This window comes from Elephantulus edwardii, unplaced genomic scaffold, assembly GCF_000299155.1.
Source record: "Elephantulus edwardii isolate Elephantulus edwardi_28Jun2011 unplaced genomic scaffold, EleEdw1.0 scaffold00056, whole genome shotgun sequence".
In the NCBI taxonomy this organism is placed as follows: Eukaryota; Metazoa; Chordata; class Mammalia; order Macroscelidea; family Macroscelididae; genus Elephantulus; species Elephantulus edwardii.
This window is the reverse complement of record NW_006399806.1, coordinates 826688-833067: the sequence shown is the minus strand read 5'-3', so window position 1 is coordinate 833067 and position 6380 is coordinate 826688. Positions and strand designations below refer to the sequence as shown.

General features: G+C 39.6%; 1 protein-coding gene across 1 annotated transcript in view; it reads right to left on the bottom strand.

Moving 5' to 3' along the window:
- GUCY1A2 (guanylate cyclase 1, soluble, alpha 2) overlaps positions 1-6380 on the bottom strand; it is a 453384-nt gene that overhangs the window by 153400 nt on the left and 293604 nt on the right. The window lies entirely within an intron of this gene.

Sequence of the window (6380 nt, the reverse complement as noted above, 5' to 3'; positions counted from 1 at the left end):
CTCTTCTCCAGCATCACAACTCAAAGGAATCAATTCTTCTTCTATTATCCTTAGTTATTGTTCAGTTGTCTGACACATAGCAAGTAACTGTGAAGATCACGGTCGGGACAATGCACACCTTAGTCTCTAGACTGACTTCACTGCTTCTCAGTACTCTGGAGAGATCCCTGACAGCAGACCTTCCCAGTGCAATTCATCTTTTGATTTTCCAGCTGCTGGCAGCATGAGTGTTGATTGTGTATCCAAGCAGGCTGAAGCTGTCTCAGTCTTCACTATCTATCATGATACCGCCAATTGACTCAGTGGTGAGAATCTTTTTTTCTCTTGATGTTGAACTTCAATCCATATTTAAGGCTGCAGTCCTTGACCTTCTGCAACAAGCACCTCAGGTCCTCCTCGTCTTTTTGGCAAGTAAGGTTGAGTCATTTGCATAATGAAGGTTGTTGATGAGTCTTCCTCTAATCCTGATGCCACATTCCTCCTCATGGAGCCCAGCCTCCCAGATGATCGTTTCTGCACATAAATTGAAAAAGTATGGACACAGGATGAATCCCTGGTATAAACTTTTCCTGATTTTGAACTATGCCTTGTTTCTTTGCTCTGTCTGACAACCGCCTCCTGGTTCAAGTATAGGTTTCACATAAGCACAATCATGTATGTGTTCTGGGATTCCCATTCTTCTCATAGTTAGCTATTGTTTGTTGTTATCCACACAATCAGCTGCCTTTGCACAGTCAATGAAACACAGACAGACATCGCTCTGGGACTCTCAGCTGTCAGCTGAGATCCATCCAGCATTGGTTATAATGTCTTTAGTGTCTTTTCTAAACCTAGCCTGTACATCTGATAGTTGTCTGTTGATGTGCTGTTCCAGTTGTTTTTGGACAATTTTCAGCAGGATCTTTCTTGCATGTGATATTAATGATATTGATCAATAATTTCTACACTCTGTCACGTCAGCTTTTTTTTTTTTTTTTTTGCAATGGGAACAAATATAGTTCTCTTCCAGTCAACTGGTCAGGTGTTTGTCTTCCAGATTTCTTGGCACAATCAGGTGAGTGCATCCAGGGCAGCATCTGTTTGTTGAAATAGGTCAACTGGTAAGCTGTCAATTCCTGGGGCCTTGGAGGTTTTTTTGCCAACTCTTTCAAGGCAGCTTGAACTTTCTCCTTCATCACTACAGGCTCTTGATCATATGTTTCATGAAATTTTTCTGTGCTAGCCAATTATTTTGGTACACTCATGTATAGAATTTATACTCTATGCCCTCAAAACGCACCGCTTCAGAAACAAAAAAACAAAGTGCATAGTTTCAGTCTACACAGGAAATACAGTCTCCGTTTGCCTTTCTCTCTCTCTGGTCGCACCACCGCTGTTCTGGCAGTGGCATACGTGTGCCAATACTTGATCCTCCAAATTCAGCCCCCTGGTGCTCAACAAAATCCAAAGATGACCTAAATAAACAGTTGTCACATCGACACAAACATCCTGGATTGGAGATATGTTAAATATACCCAGGACTTGATACTTTCAACCATATTTTTTGAAATTTTGTAACCAAGTTCCATTTCAGAGCATTTGTTGACCAGAGCTTTCAGCATTATTATTTTTGGTTTTGCCATCAGTGTTAATATTATTGCTATCATTTGTGTTTATTTGTGTGTGTGTGTGTATACAAGAACTCAGATATTGTTGTTGTTATTGTTGTTAGGTACCATCAAGTCACTTACCACTCACAGTGACACTATGAGTACAGTCAAAGCTCATAAACCACAAGAATGATGCAATTCATCTCCCCGGAAAAGCACATTATGCATTAAAAAAACCCCATCCTGCTGTTGTTAGGTGTCTCTGAGTTGATTATGACTCACTGTGACTCTAAAGTCAAAAGATCTGAACCTCACCCCATCCTGTGCTGTTATCACCATCTCTAATCCGGTCAGGCCCATTGTTACAGTCACTGTGTCAACCCACTGACACACTAACTCCTTGAGAGCCTTCCTCTCTTACTCTGTACCTCCATATTCCTAGAATGATGTCTTTTTCCAAGAACTGGCCCTTACAACATGCTCAAAATATATGAGGTGAAGTTTCCCCAACTACGCTTCTAAGGAGAACTCTGGCTGTACTTTCTCTAAGACCGACTTTGCTTGAGGCAGACATTCCAGTAGATGTCCAGTGACAGAGTCCATAGGGAGTTGCACTGCTAAGCCAAAGGCCAAATTTCTCCAGTGATTCAAATCCACCAACACCTCTGAGGGATAAAGATGGGTAATCTCTCCCTGTGGGATTTGCAGATAGCATTGAGTTTGAGATATTGTTGCTGTCGTTGTGTGCCATAGAGCCAGAACCGATCCATAGCTCCAGCAGGTTTCCAGAGGCAGTAAACTGCATGGGAAGAGAGTGTCCGTCCTTCTGTTGTGAAACAGCTGGTGGATTTGAATTGCATCCCTTTGGAACTGGACGGCAGCTTCTTACTACTAGGCCACTAGAGCTCCCCACATGAAGATGTGGATATCTACAGAAACAACAGTAACAACAGCAAAATCAAGCCCATTGCCACTGATTTGCATCTGGCTCATGGCAGCTATCCACCAGGACATCCACCAGGTTTCTGAGACTGTAAGGGGTTACAGGAAGAGACTGTCCTTATCCCACTGGGCAACAGTGGATTCAGAGCTGGCAGTAAAACACATAATGAAGTCTGTACCACCTGGTCTCCTGATAGACTGGAGATACATAATACATGTTTGTTATTGTATAACACTGAGTCAGCACCAACTACTAGCTGCTCCTCTAGCAGGTGTTCAGAGGCAGTAAATCACACAGGAGGAGACTTTCCATCTTTCTCCTGTGGAGCAACTTTTAAGTTCAAATCATGGGTCTTTAGGTTGGTAGGGAAACTCCTTAGCACTAAGCCATCACTGCTCCCTACATACACAAGTGTGTATAAGTGCTTGCATCAGAATACAAGTAGAACCATTTTGCCATTTTGTAAGGTAAAATTTGCTATTAAATATTTCTGACTATACGAGATTGCCTATAATTTAACAATATAAGCCTAAAAACTGGAACTCATTGCTGTAAAGCTGGAACAGCTTCATAGCAGCTAACTTTGAGATTGTCCATCTTTTTTCCCTGCAGATTCACTAGTAGTTTCAGACCACTAGAGAGGCACCACCTTTGAATTATCAGTGTGACTTTCTATAGACCACAACAGAAGTTGTTATTGTTGTATGCTGTAGAGTTGGAACCAACTCACAGCTGACCCTCCAGGGGTTTCCAGTGGGTAAACACACAGGAGGAGAATACTCATCCTTCTCCCGTGCAGCAGCAGGTGGATTCAAACCAAGTGTCTTCGGGGTTGCAGTGCAGCTTCTTGCCACTAAGCCACCAGCAGAGGAAATTAAAAATCATACAGATTTTCCTTTATTTTGAATAATCCTGGATTACCTCAAAGAAGGGAAACTTGATGCCAGTGAAATGCAATTATTCCAAATTATATTTTTAACCATGAAACTGTTGTGATATCCTCAGAACACTTTACTATTTTTTTTCATGAACTGATAATTATATTTAAATCAGAAATTCCCATGTTTTTAGTAGATATTCTATTTAGTTATCATTCTACTTTAGTCCTATAAAATTAGGACAAAGGTGGGGGAAAGAGCTTCATTAACTGGAGGAAGTTAGTGCAGCAAATCGGAAGCTGAGGAAGTCGACATTTGAAAGCTGCAAAGATTGGTGCCAATGTGCTTAATTCTAGAGGAAGGAACAAAGCCCAAACCCAATCCACTGGCATCCAGTTAGTTATCACGCACAGCAACCTCCTCTGGGTTTCCAAGGCTGCACATGGGAGGAGACTGCCATCTACCTCCCTGGGAACAGCCAACGGATTTAGATACCTGACCTTTCAGTTAGCAACTTAGCATTTTATATAGTATGCTGCTCAAGCACCTAAGAACAGTAAAGTGCTGATAAACCTATACCACTATCTTTTAAAATGAGATAACAGTGAGAGCCTATTATCTTTTATGATTTAGGACCAGACATTGGGCTATTGCCACCATATAGTAAATAAGACACTGGGCTATCTCCACCATAAATTACTTGATTATAAACAAATTGAAAATAATTTAGAGTCATTCTTATTTTGTATATCAAGATAAATCTCTTAAACACACTCACATGGGATGTGAACCATTCAGAATGGATTAAATAAAAACATTTACCACTGGCTATATAGCATAGATGGAGTCCTTGGATGGTGCAAATGGATAACATATAACCAAAAGGTTGGAAATTCAAGTTAAACCAAAGGCTTCCCAAAATAAAGGCCTGGCAATTTTCTTTAAGAAAAAAAAATCAGTCCTTGAAAATCATATAGATTATGGTGCATATACATTCAAATATATAGTAATGCCTCACAAAAATCATAATGCCTACAGAGAACTCTACTGGCCTAGTAAGTATGGAGTTGTACTGCCAACACAAAGGGAGTAGTTCAAATCCACCAGCAGCTACATGAGAGATAAATGGGCAATCTCCTCCTGTGTGATTTATAGCACATGAGAATCCACTAGAGGGTCAGCTATGAGTCAGTACCAACTCCTCAGCATGTAACAAAATGCCTTTATGGGCAGAGTTACAGGTACCTCCTAGACACAAACAATGATCTCAAGAGGTTGGCTGATAGAATTTGAAGACTCAAGGTCAGATCTTGTGGGACAACACTGTAAATGAACATAATACAGCTAATAAAGTTTACGTTCTATAACCTAGTTTCATGAGTAATATCTGATGCTAACATCTTAACATCCAAGCATCCATTCTAAGATACAATTACCTTAAGCTTATTATCCTAAATTGTACTATGATACAATTTATACTTAGAGCAACCTTCTGGAGGGTTAACTATTATTAGTTCCAACTCCACAGCACACAATAACAACAACTTAAAGCAAAAGAGAAAATAGGGAACTAAAGATTTGAGGTATTCAGTGATAGGATTATAGCTCACATAAACCATGGCCTCATCTCCCTGAGGCCAGAAGAACTAGAAACTACTTGCTACCAATGACAATACGTTCACCATGAGTGAGCATCAACCACTTTATGACATCTGGTCATATATTAAAGGTGATGAAGGAACTAGAGAACATCTTTCTCTGGAGCAGTCATGCCTGAATCTAAACATACAAAATAAAACAAGCAGGTTCTTTAGAAGTCCTTTTATGGATTAGTAAAGAGAGGAAAAAAAGAAGATTTCGTTTACTACTGTTTATTTATATTAAAGGTATTTTCTGTTCTTCACACAAAATCCATATGCACTCACAATATGTAATGGTAATAAATTTTATATAAATCTCATTCCCCTATGAGATATTTCTGTGATTTTAATGAGAAACTGAGAGTTTCTAAAACCAGACCAACAGATAGTGAGTGATAGTACTCATTTTCAATTCTTTTCATTATGCAGCTTGGAAAAACTAGTAATAAGCTGTGCTTCCAACTCAAAGGCATGTGGTTCGAATCCACCAGCTGCTCACTGGAAGAAACCTGGGCAGTCTCCTCCTGTGTGAAGTACAGCATCTGAAAACTCATCGGAGGGCAGCTATGTGTCGGTTCTGACTCAATATCACATAACAACAGCCAATAGCTAGAATATTTGCACACGTTTTAGAGGAATATAATTTCATAATAGTACATAATACTGCTTAGCCATGATTTAACTTACGAGCAATCTTGGTAGTTCAGTGGTTAAAGTGCTGTGACATACACTGGAAAAGACTGGCAGTTGGAACTCATCAACCAATAGACAGGAGAGAGATGCAGCAGGCTGCTTACCTGAAAACTGTAAGCTTGGAGCCCTGTGGAGTCACTCTCTTCTAGCCTCACAGGCTTGCTATGAACTGGAATCAATTTAAAGGGAATAGACTTGGCTTTCTTTTGAGTAACTTTTAAAGCAACAACCATTTCAATTTAATGTGCTGGGGTTTTTTAACTGTCAAATTACAGTTCTTACTTTATAATGATGTCTAAGTAACATTGATTGTATGGATATAACTTACCTAGAATTTAGCTGTTTTGATTTTCTTAAATAAGAAATTCTGAAGACTTAGCTACATATAATTTTCCTGAATAAGCAGTATTTTCCAGTTCCAGTATCATATAATTTATTTCTTTTTTCTTAATTTTAATGAAAGTTTATAGAGACTTAGGGTTTCCATTCATTTGTTGTTGCCCTTTTCTCCTTTCCCACCCCTCTCCCCAATTCACACTTCTCCTTGAAAAGTAAAAGAAAAACTTTCATTGTTATGCAATCCCTTCCCCCAAGTTCACCCCACTATGCAGCCTTCATTCTGGACTCCTGTCATGAC